Genomic DNA, 14,513 nt, shown 5'->3' with positions numbered 1-14,513 from the left:
AAGTTGGCCTAGATGTAGCAGGCTTAAAATTATATTATAAAATGGCAGTTCTCAAAATCATTTGTTACTGGCTAAGAAATAGAGTACTGGATCAGTAGTGGGTTAGGTTCACAAGACACACTAGTCAATAATTATAGTAATCTAGTATGTGATAATTCCAAAGATCCTAGCTTCTGGGATAAGAATCAACTATCTGACAAAAACTGCTGGGAAAGCTGGAAAATGATATGGGAGAAACTAGGCACTGATCACCATCTAACACCCTATACCAACATAAGGTCAAATGGGTTTATGATTTAGACATATAGAGTAATACTAGAAGCAAGTTAAGAGAACAATGGATGGTCTACTTTTCAGATCTATGGAGAAGGGAGGAATTGATGGCCAAAGAATTAAAGTCTATTATAAAATGTAAAATGAATAATTTTGATTATATTACATGAAAACGTTTTTGCATAGATAAAACCAATGCAGCTAAGATTAGAAAGAAAGCAGAAAGCTGGGGGGGGGAGGGGAGGGGAGAGGGGAATTACATGCAGTGTTTCTGATAAAGACCTCATTTCTAAAATAAAGAATTGATTCAAATTTATAAGAATACAAGCTATTCCCCAATTGATAAATAATCAAAAGATATAAATATGTTCTTTGAGCATATCATATCCTATGATATGAAAAGATAGGAAAATAAAAAATTTGCTGATGAAATTAAAGCCATTTCTAGTCGTATGAAAAGAAATGCTCTAAATAACTATTGATTAAAGAAATGCAAATTAAGACAACTCTAAAATATTATTTCATACCTCTCATATTGACTATGATGACAGGAAAAGATAATGATAAATATTGGAGAGAATGTGGGAAAACTGGAACACTAATGCATTGCTGGTAAAGTTGTGAACTTATTCAATCATTCTGGAGAGCAATTTGTAATTGTGCCCAAAGGACTATAAAACAGTGCATATTTTTTGATTCAGGGGTATCTCTATCCAGGAGTGTCTCTATTAAAGTTTAAATCCCAAAGAGATCATAAAAAAAGGGAAAAGAGCCCCCCAAAAAATGTTTGTAGCAGCCCTGTTTGTAGTGGCAAGGAACTGGAAACTTAGTGGATGCTCATTAGTTGGGGAATGGCTGAATAAGTTAGGGTATATGAATGTTATGGAATATTATTGTCCTATGAGAAACAATTGGCAGGATGATTTCAGAAAAGTCTGGAGAGACTTACATGAACTGATGTAAGTAAAGAGATTATCTGATGGAGTTGGCTCTTTTCATCAATGAGAAGATTCAAGGCCATTCCAATGGATTTTGTGGTGGAAAGAGCCAGCTGCATCCAGAGAGTTTTATGGAGACTAAATCTGGATCAAAGAATAGTATTTTCACCTTTTGTTTTTGTTTTGTTTAGTTTTTTTTTTTTCTTTTGTGCTTTTTTCCTCTTGATTTGATTTTTCTTGTAAAGCATGAAGAATATTGCTTCCCTGATTGATTTTTTTAATTAGGTAAAAAGAATCCATACTTTGTTTCATTTCTTACCTAGTCTTACACTGAATGGGTGTTTTTTGTCTGTCAAACTAAAACTTGTTAAAGATCTTAGCTTTAAAAGGTCAAGATCTTCCACTGTACATGGGCCATCTCCAGTTGTCCTGATCTTGCTACTGGACCCAGATGACTCTGGAGAACAGAGTGAGGCTAGTGACTTTGCACAATCCTCCTTCATTTAACTCCAATTCACTTGCAAATCATTCCTGATGTTATGGACCTCTTTGAGAATGAAGGGCAAACAATAACTAGATGTATTAGATGGAAAAAGACTGAAGGGAAGTGATTTGGCTGGAAGATTTCTGGAATGCTTCCAAAAAGCTTTGGTTTCAACTATTCCAATCAAAGATCAAGGAACAGAGCAGACTTACATAGAGGATGGTAGTTTGTTTGTTTGTTAATATAGCATTAAAAACTGTTTTTACTCTAAGAAAAGACTTGAAAATGTAAAAACCTGAAAAAGAAATGAAGTTGATAACCTGCTTCTTAATAAAATGATGGCAAAAATAGCACCAGTCCCATCTGTTCCCTTGCTCTTCCTAACAGAAATTACCCTTGCTCCTCCCTTTTACACCATTCAATATGTTCCATTTAAGATAGCAGCCTCAGGCTCCATATGAGTGGTGGTTCTTCAGGAACTGGAATCCTGAGGTTGGGTTGACAAAAAGGTTACTTTCACTTCATCCCAAAGATAAATGAAAGTTGAGGATATAAAAATAAGATGAGTTAATGGGTGTGATTGGACCTTGGAACATGTTATGCCAAAGATAATGCAGGATAAAAATAAATTGCTTTCCTAAGTGTTGAAATAAATGAACTATAGACTCACACTGAGTTACTTCAGTAAACGACAATCAGAGAATCACAGAATTTTGAGAGTCAAAAAGAATCTTAGTGATCAAGTAGTCTAATACATACATGAAAGGAATGACCGATTGGTCAAGATGCCTCTGCCTGAGACTTCCTAGGAGCAGAACTCACCATTTTTTGAGGCAGTCCATTATAGCTTGAGATAAATTTAATTGGTAATAAACTTTTTCCTAAAATCAAGCCTAAATTTATCTTTTGGCATCTTCACCCACTGCTTCTGGTTCTGCCTTCTGCAGCCAAATAGGACATGTTTTACCTGCCCCTATATAACAGTCTTTCAAATATTTGAACACAGCAATGCTGTGTTCCCACATGCCTCCCTACCCTCCTCAGTCCCTACAGCCATCTTCTCTCCTTTCACCTAACATTCTACTTCTTCAAGAAAGGCTTTGAGTTTTTTCCTAAAACATAGGAAGGGTTAAAGAAAAGTCAGTTGTAGTTGTGCTCTTACACATTTCTCTGTGGCCTCTTCAGAGACAGTTCTGAGCTCTCTAAGAGGCCACAGTTTTGTTTTAAGTTCTTTTCCAAAAAAAGGAAAAGAGAATGTAAGATGCTGGTACTAGCTTCATAAAGCTAAAACATTTTTAGCTTATGGATCATACAAAAACAGGCAGTGAGCCTCACAAACTAAAATTTGTCAACTCCTGGTATATAGCAAATGTACATCTGTTTGTGAATTTTTTTCCACTATGATAAACAGCTGCCTGACAGGTTTAATCAATTCACATATTCATACTGCCTCATGACAAGGATCTTTGTATGATTGGTTCACAGTATCTCAAGGTTGAAAGGGACTTCACATATCATTTAGTACAACCCTCTAATCACTGTAAGAGCCCTTCTATAATAACCCACACAAGTGACCATTCTAGTCTCCTCTTGAAAAACCTTCAACTGCAAGGATGAACTAGTCAATTCCACTGTTAAATAGCCCTTATTTTTAGAAAGTTTTTTTTCTTATAGTCTATCAATATGACTCTATAATGAGTTCTCTCTTTGGGCAATGAAGAATAAATTCAATTCCCATTCTATATATTTCCCATCTATTGCTTGAAATGAGTCATTTTTTTGTCAGTTCCTTTCCCAAATTTCACACATTTCATCTTCAGACCAAGCAATCTTCCTGTAACTGACCAATTTCTGATCGTCAAATGTTTGTCAATATTTCAAGTCATCTTATGTATCCTGATTCACCATTTTGGACTAACTCATCATTTTCTACCACCTTATGGCTTCAAACTCTACCATGTCTCTTTCATCCATTCCTTTTTGGTCTCATATGACAACTACTATAGTTTAGATCCTCATCATCTCTCAATTGCACTCTTGCATTTTCTTCCTCTGATCCCCTGCCTTCAGCCTCTCACCTCTTCACTTCATCCTCAACATAGATGTGAAATTGATAATCATCAATTTCTATAGTGTCACAGATCTTTGCAAGAACTTTCAATGGCTCCCTATTAACTTTTGCTACTGGACTGATGATTGGAAGAATGAGACTACAGTTTTGTGTGACTCTGTTTCACTTAAATATAATTCATGTGCAAGTCAAATCATCATACTTATGATAACATTAGTACTCTTCAAAGATGAAGAATGAACAACAAGATTAAATGAAAATTCTTCTTTCCTTAAAAAATCTGATTTTAATGCATATTTCTAAGCTGACTTCACATTGTTTCCCTTTACATATTCTTATCATACACAAAACTCCTATTGATTTAATCTATGAATATATTGGCTCCATAAGTAAAATTTAAGCTTTTTGAGGGGAGAGGGATGGTTTTATTTTTGAATCTGTATCATTAATGCTTACAACAATGCTGGTGCATAATTGGCAAGGATGAATCATCCATGGAATAATCATCAAAATGGATATCATCTTGTCTCAAGTTTATCACTATCCCTTCTAAAATGTGGTACCCAAAATTAAGCACAATCTCTCAGATGCATTATGATCTGACTAGAGATCAATGGATTCACCCTTTTCTGTCTGCATCTTTTTGAGATCCTCAAAATTCCATTGCTTGCTTGCTTTCTAGTAGATTGTATCCTCAAGCACCCTGTCTACTCCTGACATTTCTAGTCAAAGACAATTACTAGGACTCAGGAAGCGAATCCAGTATCTATTGGTAGCTAGGTAGCACAGTGAATAAAGTACACTGGTCCCAAAGTAAGGAACATCTGAATTCAAATTCTACCTCAGATACTTATTTTGACCTTGAACAAGCCATGAATCTCTGTTTGTCTTAGTGTCATCAACTACAAAATGGGGATAATGAGAGTATCTCTTAGTTGATAGTAAGCACAGTTGTTGTGGAGAGGATTAAATGAGCTAATATTTGTAAAGTCTCTTGAACACTGCTTGGCACATAGTAGGCACTACATGAATGCTTATTTTGTTCTTTTTTCTTCCTTTATAATCAATTGCAGATCTGCTAAAAGTATGGTGAAAAGAGTGGTAGATTTGGAGTCAGAGAAACTAACTTCAAAGTCTGACTTCACCAATTCTCTTGGGCAAGTGTTAACTCTGGAAAGCAATTTTAATTTCACTCATTGGGACTCCAGTTTATCCATCTGTAATTTGGGCAGATTGAACTAGATGAGGCAGCTAGATGGCACAGTACGGGGAGACCTGAATTAAAATCCTGTCTCAAATATTTACTTTGTGACTTTGAGCCTCTTTAATTTCAATTCCTCAACCGCAAAATGGAAATAAGAGTACCAACCTCACGAGATTGTTGTTTTGTTTTGTTTTTTTAACTGAGGCAATTGGGGTTAAGTGACTTGCCCAAGGTCATATAGCCAGAACATATTAAGTGACTGAGTACAGATTTGAACTCAGGTCCTCCTGACTTCAGGGCTGGTGCTCTATCCACTACATCAACTAGCTGCCCCTCCTCATTAGGTTTTGTAAGGATCAAATGAGATGACATTTGTAAAGTGCTTCCCAAAACATACATTATTTTATAAATGATAGCTATTATCACAATCATTGCTATCTAAGATTCCTTCCAATTCTAAATTAACAATTTTACAAGACAATGATGCTAAGGAGGTGATATATTAGTGATTCTGGCCTCTTACCTTTCTGAAAACCCACTTGTTAGCCAAACCTAGCCCTATGGCTAAGCTGCTGCTTATTATCACTGGATATCAAAGATATGGCTGAAATATACAAGGTGGAAAGAAGGAAGGAGAGAAGGAAGGAAGGAAGGAGGGAAAGGAGGAAAGAAAGAAGGAGGGAAGGAAGGAAGGAGGGAAGGAAGGAAGGAAGGAGGGAAGGAAGGAAGGAAAGAAGGAAGGAAGGAAGGAAGGAAGGAAGGAAGGAAGGAAGGAAGGAAGGAAGGAAGGAAGGAAGGAAGGAAGGAAGGAAGGAAAGAAGGAAGTAAGGAAGGAAGGAAGGAAGGAAGGAAGGAAGGAAGGAAGGAAAGGAAGGAAGGAAGGAAGGAAGGGAGAGAGGGAAGGAGAAGGGAAGAGAAGAAGGAGGAAGAAAGGAGGGAAGAAGAGAGGGAGGAAGAGAGGAAAGAAGAGAGGAAGGGAGGGAGGGAAAGAAAAAAAGACAAAAGAGGGAAGGAAGGAAGAAGAGAAGGAAAGAAGAAAGGAAGGAGGGAAGGAGGGAAGGAAGGAGGGAAGGAAGGAAAGAGAGAAGGAAGGAAGGAGGGAAAGAAGAAAGGAGGGAAGAAGGAGAGGGAGGGACAGAGGAAGAGAGGGAAGGAAGGAGGGAAAGAGAAAAAGAAAACTAAAGTTTACAATTTAAATAACTGCCTAGTGAGATACTGAACAATCACACAACGAGACTGGTGTGGATGAGGCCAGTTACAAAGAGAGTGCACAACCTCCAGGGCATAATTTTAGACTCCTACATCAGCATATTGCAACTACTCTCCCAGCTAAGTCTTTGGCTACTACCATCAATGCTTCTTCTGGGAAGACTTGGCTCTTCTGTTGCATCATAAACATGAGATCTAAAATTTGACACAGAAACTAAGATACAAAGAAATAATTCAGAATGTGTCAAAAGGGATATTTCATTTTTGTAAAAATATATAAAAGAAGATGAATTTTTACCAGTTAGAAGCCCTTTGAGATGGCCAGTTAAAAGTATCTAAAATAGTTCATTTCCAATGTAATCAATTTTCCCTTGGTGGCACCAAGGGAGATGATAACATAGTGATGAGAACTTTAGAATGATGGCTTCCACCCAGGAACTTATAAGAAAAAAATGGATATTTCAACCAAAAAAAGTTTTTTTTTATTGTAATAAGTTTATTTATTTTTAATACATATTGTTTTGTGAATCATGTTGGGAGAGAAAAATCAGAGCAAAAAAAATTAAAAACCATGGGAGAGAGAGAAAAAACAGAAAAAAGTGAACATAACTTTGATTTATATTCAGTCTCCTTAGTTCTTTTTCTAGATGCTGATGGCATTTTCTGTCCAAAGTCTATTGGGATGGCTTCAGATCACTGAACCACGGAGAAGAACCAAAGCTTTCACACTTGATCATTGCACATTCTACTGTTATTGGGTACAAAATATTCCTTGTTCTCCTTGTTTCACTCAGCATCAGTTCATGTAAATCTTTCCAGGCCTTTCTAAAGTCAGCTTATTCATCATTTTTATAGAAACAATAATATTCTATTGCTTTTATATACCACAGTTTGTTCAGTCATTCCTCAATTGATGGGTACCAATCTTTTCCCAATTTTTTGCTACCACAAAAAGAGCTGCTACAAACATTATTGCACACATGGGTCCTTTACCCTCCTTTATGATTTCCTTGGAACAGACCCAGTAATAGCACTGGTGGGTCAAAAGGTATGCACAGTTTTTTAACCTTTGGGGCATAGTTCCAAATTGCAAATCCAAATAATAGCTGGATTATTTCACAACTCCACCAACAATGCATTAGTGTCCCAATTTTCTCATATTATCTCCAACAGTTATCATTATCCTTTTCTGTCATCTTAGCCAATCTGAAAGGTGTGAACAAAAAGTTTATTAATCACTTTCTGTATACCCAGTAATTGTCTAGGTATTAGAGAAATATTTGAGAACTACTTTCTCTTACAAAGGCTTCATAGCCTACTTTAGGAAACAAGATGATACCTATGAAATGCTTGTAGAACAATGCAATTACATCTTCTGCCCCACTTTTGAATTTATGATTCTTCTGATCTCCTGAGAAAACCTCCATATGTTAAATTACATACATATAAAAGGGGCAATGTAGCACAAAGGAAAAAATCCTAGTGTTAGAGGCACCTGGGTTCAAGACCTGTCTCTAACAATATGCGCATGAACTTGGTTAATAATAATAACAATGTACTTGGGGCAGCTAGATACCACAGTGGATAAAGCACTGGGTCTGGAGTTGGGAAGACATAAGTTCAATTCTACCTTCTGGTACTTGCTAGCTGTGCGATTCTGAGAAAATCACTTAATTCTGTTTGCCTCAGTTTCCTTCTCTGTAAAAAGAGTTGGAGAAGGAAATGGCAAGCCAGTTCAGTATCTTTGCCAAAAAAATACCAAATGGGATCACAAAGCATCAAACTTGATCGAAATGACTGAACCACAATAAAATATAGCCCTTGCTATGTGCTAAGAACTATACTAAGTTCTCTAGACATATTATTGCATTTGCTCTGCATAACAAGCTTAGGAGATGTGTTATTGTTATCCCCCATTTATTAATGAGGAAACTGAGACAAAGAAGCCTAATTATTTCCCTACAACAAGCTAGGAGGTAGGTACTATTGTTATCCCCATCTTATTGGTGAGGAAACTGAGACAAAGAAGCCTAACTATCTGCCCACACAGCTAGTATAGGAGGTCAAATTTGAATTCAGATCTTGTGACTCCAGGCTGGGCACTTGGTCTATTACAACATGTAGTTATATGACTTATCTATGTGGACCTCACTTTCCTCATCTATAAAACAGGTAGGATGGACTAGATGGCATTTAAAGCCCCTTCCAAGGGCTAGCAGAATTACACAAGACTGAGAGGAGCTGTGATTGTTCAGTGTGATAAACCCTCAGTGGATGCAGATAAAAGCCAATTATGATTTAGTAATTAAGTCCTAGCAAGGTACCTAAGAAAAATATAGGCCAAGTGATGTGTCTTGGATCAAGCAGTTAGCATATAGGGAGGCATCTGAATCCAGGTATTCCTGATTCCAAGGCAGGCTGACTTCCTAAACACTTCCTCATGTTGCTCTGAGAACATTATATATTGATAAGCATAAAGATGATAACTGACATTTATGTAGCACTTATTCTACAAAGGAACACAATCTCTAATTTGATCTCAAATAATTCTCTGTTTTAAAAAAAAAAAGGTTGTGAGAGCATTTTCCCTATTTTAAATATGAAGAAACTGGGACTTGCCCATGAATACATATATCACCAATAAGACAATCGGTCCATGTGTTTTTGTTATTATTCATTCATTTCAGTCATGTCTAACTCTTCATAACTCCATTTGGGGTTTTCCTGGCAGAGATATCAGAATGCTTTGCTATTCTCTTCTCCAACTTATTTTGCTGATGAGGAAACTGAAGTAAACAGGGGTAAGTGACTTGCTCAGGATTATGCCACTAAGTAGTGTTCAAGGCCAGATTTGAATTCAGGAAGATAAGCCTTGCAAACTCTAGGCCCTGTTCTCTATTTACTGGGCCATTTAACTGGCCATTTTATTAGCTGTGACTAATAAAGCATTCAAGTGCATAGATCACCTAGTGAGGGAGAGATTCCTAGAAAGGAAAGAAGATCATCTATCCAAGAAACCTGAAGAAGCTAAGATAAAGGGGAAGAAGTCCAAAGAAGGTTGAGATGGTCCTTTCCAGTAATAAATTGTAATAAAGATGAAATCACATAGGTTCTGTAGGCTCTCTCAAGCTACTCTGTCTCCCTGTAGCACTTAGTAACAAAATACTTTAAACATACTGAAAGAAAGAGTAGTGAGCTCTACTTGAGACATTGCAGTAAAGCAGCAAGTGATATTAAAACTAGCCTTGGATTCAGAATTAGAACACCAGGACATGAATCTCATCTGTGCTGCTTACTATGAATTTGAATAAATCACTTCCCTCTGGACTTCAATTTCATTTATAAAATAAGGGAATTAGCTCAAAGATCTCATCCAACCCCAGTAGTCTATAACTCTGAGAAGGTATGCTTCCTTCCCAGCAGACCAAGCTGAGTAGAGAAGGGCCCCAGATTTAGAGAGACATGGGAACAACTCATCACAGACAATGGGTACTTCAAAGAACCCACTCCTGGACAAGCTAGGAGAAGAATAAGAAATACCTTTGTGTGCTACGACTTTGTTCCCTTTCCCCTCTTCCATGAAGTTTCCTCCCCTCTTTCTAGTTCAAAATTCTCACTGGTCCCTTGGGTTGAAATCCTGTGTAAAATAATATTCAATACTTTTAAAAATCTCCTTCTTTCAAGGCTGGCTATTAGGGAATAATTTTGGTAAGGTTATAAGAACTAATGAACTATTATCAGGATGTCAATATGCTTCAGTGGAAAGAATATTTGATTTGCAGATAGAATTTATGTTTAAATGCTCTCAATCATTTCCTACCTGAGAGACCTTGAGCAAGTCATTAACCTTAGGGGACCTCAATTACCTCATCTGTTAAACGAGGAGATTGGGCCAGATAAACTCTGAGGAACCTCTCAGTTCTTAAGATCTGTTAAGTTATTGAGAGGGCAGCACGGTTTTTAAGTAGAATGAGGTATCAACATCATCACCATAATAAACCAAAGTACTATGTCTGTAAATTCCCTTTGCGCTCAACAAATACTACCCGTGGTTTGTAGATATGGTGCACATAGTATTTTCTAACTAAAGTAGGAGCTCATTGAGGTCAGGGACCTTGAAACTTCCACCCAATCCCCTCTTTCCACCATACGCACACAAAGCTCAGGTCTTTGTCTATAATAGAAGGTCAGTAAATATTTGATGAGCTGAATTGAACTATGGTGAGTTAAAGGTGCTAACTTCAGACCAGTAAAATTTGCTACAAATGTATTGCTGGAGATTCAGAAGACAGACTTGCCCTTGTGGACAAAGGCAAGCTTGATATAAGGGAAAGGCCCACACAGTACAGAATGTTAATAAAAACAATTAGGAGTTGTGATGAAGAAGCAGAGAAAGAATCATTTCTGAAAAGATAAATTGTCAATATATATAAGACATAGGAAATTTGGAAAATAGACTAGCCTTTGAATCAAGAACTTGATTCACATCCCACCTTTGATACATAATAACCATTGGCAAATCATTAAACTTCTCTCTTCCTGAGGCAGGTCTCTAAGATTATTAGTCATAAACAAACTTCATAATAGGAAGGGGTTTTTCCACTTGGAGTTCCTACACATTGAAGAAATCCCAGGTTCAGACAAAAAGCAAAGATAATTTTTTTAAGTTGCTAATTCCTATCAGAACAGCAAACTGGCCAAACCAAACATTTATTGTCTTTTCAAAACACAGAACAATAAGCAGTTGGAAAAGCTAGGACCAGACCAATCCTGATATGGGAGACAGGGAGGGAGCCTGTCTCTGGCTGGCCTCCCAATACTTTCCTGCATAAGTTGTGCAACACATAGTTAGCCTCTTGGTCCCCACTGTGCTATTCTCTAATGGTCTGCAACACACCATTTAGCAGTGAATTATGTGGAATTTTATACTGTTACAGCTAATGCTGTCTTGTTTATTAATGAATTCATGTGCACGAAAAGGATTCTAAGTCCCTCTAGGGCCAAATTTCATGGCAAACTGCTGCAGTGATTGGTTAGCTGTTACCTGTTGTTGGATGATCTGATTGACTGAATGATCTTTTTAATTTCTATAATGTGGCACTGTCCTATCACTTATCACCATCATCATCATCTTATTATTATGAGTGTTAGGATTAATAGTTATCATTTGCACAGCATTTAGGGTTTGCAAAGTGTTTTATATAAATCTTTTTTGAACATAATTTATTATCTCATTTGATATGTCACCATCATCATTAATGATGTTGACAAAGAGCATTTTAGTGTTTGCAGTGTTATATGTGACATATCTTATTTGATCTTCACAATCAGCCTGTGAGACTGTGGAAGGATGACAACCACATTGATGCTATATCTTTACACCTTTCATTAGACTGCAAATTGAGGATTCTGCTCTTGTTTCCTCAGTACTAAAATAGTATCATTGATTATTTTCATTTTATATAAAGAAGCTAAGGTTCAAATAAAAAAAGCAAATTGGCCAAGATCATACCGCCAGAAAGCATCAGAGCCAGAATTCAAACCCAGCTCTTCTGACGCTCACTCCTGTTTTCTTTTTACTGTGACACAGTTTTGTCTCCAATCACCTTTCTTTGTTCCCTTCCTTGACTCCTTTCCTTCCCTCTCTGTCCCCAAGTGAAGCTCAGACAAGGCTCTTTCCCAGAGTATCACTTGCAACTATGTGCAGTCCCGACAAGAAGTATAATGAGGAACGAGGATAATGTAGAGAGAAGGAATAAGAAATATCCACATAAAGGAAAGGTGGGCAGTCATCTTGTAATATGGAGCAAAAGTTTCTTTATTTTTGACTATCTAAGATAAGCATCTTAGAAGACTTGGGCAATGGCACCCAGAATGTTCAGTTCAATAGAATTCCATTTAGTTCCATGTAGCAAACTTCCATTAAAAACAAGGAAGATGCCTTTTCAATAAGGGGGATGGAGAGGGAGGGAGAGACTTTAGAACTCAAAAATTTAAAAATAAATGTTAAAAATTATTTTACATGTAATTGGAAGAAAATGAAACATTAAATAAATAATTTAAACAAGAAAAAAAAAGAATAAGAAAGAACATGAGAACAAAATAATGATCTCACCCACCCATCCCCATATATGCATTGCCACCTGATTGAAAAGAAATGGGATTGTGGCAACCATCAAAACCATTTCAAGACAACATAAAGCCCTTGCCATAGAACAAATCATCATAGCCTCTAGTAAAAGAAAGTACAGATTACACTTAGCTCCTGGTGCTGCCACATATAATTTCCACAGATGCTAAGGCATCTACAATTTTAGTGATAAATCTTATTCACACATACACACACACACACACACACACACACACACACACACATTCAGAGTAAGTAGTAACTCACATTTCTATAGCAATCTGCAGTTTGTGGAATACTTTCTACCTTATACCTCTATGAGTAGTATAAGTATTATAGACTCCATTTTAGAGATGAGGAAACAGATTTTGTTTTAAAGATGAAGACAGGGGGTATTATCCAAAATCATACAGAAGAACTAAAACTCAAAAAGTCTACAAAATTCAAGTTCAGGGCTCTAGGTAATACAGAGAGCTAGACTTGGGAGTCAGAAAAGAAAGAATTCCAATTCTGCTTCTGGTGCTAGTTGTGTGATCTTAGGTAAGTCAACTTAATCCCTGCCTTAGTTTCTTCACCTGTGAAACAAGGAGAAAATAATAACCCCTACCCTACAGAGTGATTAGGAGCATCAAATGACAGAGGCTTTACAAACCCAGATGATGATGAGTCTAGATCTTCTCCAAAATGCAATCAAATAATAAAGATATTTCCTAGCCATTTTATTCACCATAAAAGGTAATTTTCCTCAAACTGACCGTGCCCATTTCTATAACAAATCACTTGATAATTTTTTTAATCAGATCTATGATTTGACCAGGGTAAGGAGCTCCAAATGAGGAACTCCCTCTGGAGCTCCTTACCCTGGTCAAATCATAGATCTGATTTAAAAAATCTTCAGAAGCAGATCAGAGCTTCTCTGAAATTTAGAATTGGAAGAACTCTGAGAATGGACTAGAGTCACACAGATGTGTGTGTCTGGGACAGAACTTGGACCTAGAACTTCCTGAGCCTAAGTACAGTTCTCTAGCTTCTAAGTCATTCTGAGGTGCTTGGTAAATTATATGTACACATATGCAGCTGATCTATGTGCCCATTCACATTTGTAAGAAATGGCAGAGTAAACCTAAGTGCATGCTCTCTCTGCTTTCCATTAGTCCGTAGGTAGCTTTTGCCTGGACTGAGATTAGATGATTATCCTTTATGCCAATAATAACCTCCTCGGCAATGCCAGACTCAATTCCATTAAAAAAAGGCTCTTCTCCATGTATTAGGTTTAAGTGAGGCCATTTCGCAGGCCTCTGTCTACATCCATTCAGTGAGAGGCTGACAAAGGGAAGAAAAGATGAGATCGAGCAAATATAAATTCCCTCTCAGGACAACTTAAATTCAAAGTCCCATGGTTAATGTGATCCAGAAAAACAGAACCATTATTTAAATCAATATGAGGATGAGAATGGCAAAATGTCACAGAATCTCAGAGTGGGAAAGGCTTGAAGAGAGCCATGGGCAAGTAACTTAATTTCTGGGAATCTCAATTTCCTCCATATGAAATGGGGCTAATAATACCTATCCTTTCTTCATAGATGAGCATCAAATGAGATTCCAAAGGGCAATGGACTTGGAAATCAAGGGTACCTAGGTTAAATTCCTGCCTCAGACACCTAATGACTGGGTAAATCAGGAGTCATTGATTAACTCTATGGCCCAATAATCTAGGCTCATCCCTCATTTGAAAAACAAGAATACTAAGGTTCAGAGGGAAAGAGGCTGGCACCAAGATGCACACGGAGAGCCAATGACAAAATCAGGATTAAAACCCAAGGTTCTTGACTTCCCCAGGAGAGTGCTTCTATTAACTCCTAACAACAATCAGCAGAGTATCCAGACAGCCCCAGAGCTTTGATTTACAGCTTAAAGGGAACTTATGGGTCAAACATACTTTTTTATGTCCTTTTTCTTCTAGGAAAACAAGAGAAGTTTAGTGCAGGGTAATAGAGATGGACTATACCAGGGCTAAATTTTAAAAACTGCATCTCTGAATAAATTCAACATTCTTTCCACTAAACTATAATGGGTTCCTCCTGTCTTAATACTTCTACTAACAAGTTATCTCCAAACTCTGATTGTATTTCCCACTGCACTGCCTCCAGAGGAAAGTGAAATGGGCCCAAATTGGAAATGACTTCCTAAAATGACAGATCCAC

The 14,513-nt window shown here is 37.1% G+C and overlaps 1 protein-coding gene across 9 annotated transcripts in view; it reads right to left on the bottom strand.

Annotated features, from left to right (window-relative positions):
- Positions 1-14,513, bottom strand: part of PTPRT (protein tyrosine phosphatase receptor type T) — a 1,291,476-nt gene that overhangs the window by 731,102 nt on the left and 545,861 nt on the right. The gene's annotated exons all lie outside the window — the stretch shown is intronic.

This window comes from Antechinus flavipes, chromosome 2 (assembly GCF_016432865.1).
Source record: "Antechinus flavipes isolate AdamAnt ecotype Samford, QLD, Australia chromosome 2, AdamAnt_v2, whole genome shotgun sequence".
NCBI lineage: Eukaryota > Metazoa > Chordata > Mammalia > Dasyuromorphia > Dasyuridae > Antechinus > Antechinus flavipes.
Note: the sequence above shows the minus strand (reverse complement) of the source record. Positions and strands in the feature narration are given on the sequence as shown.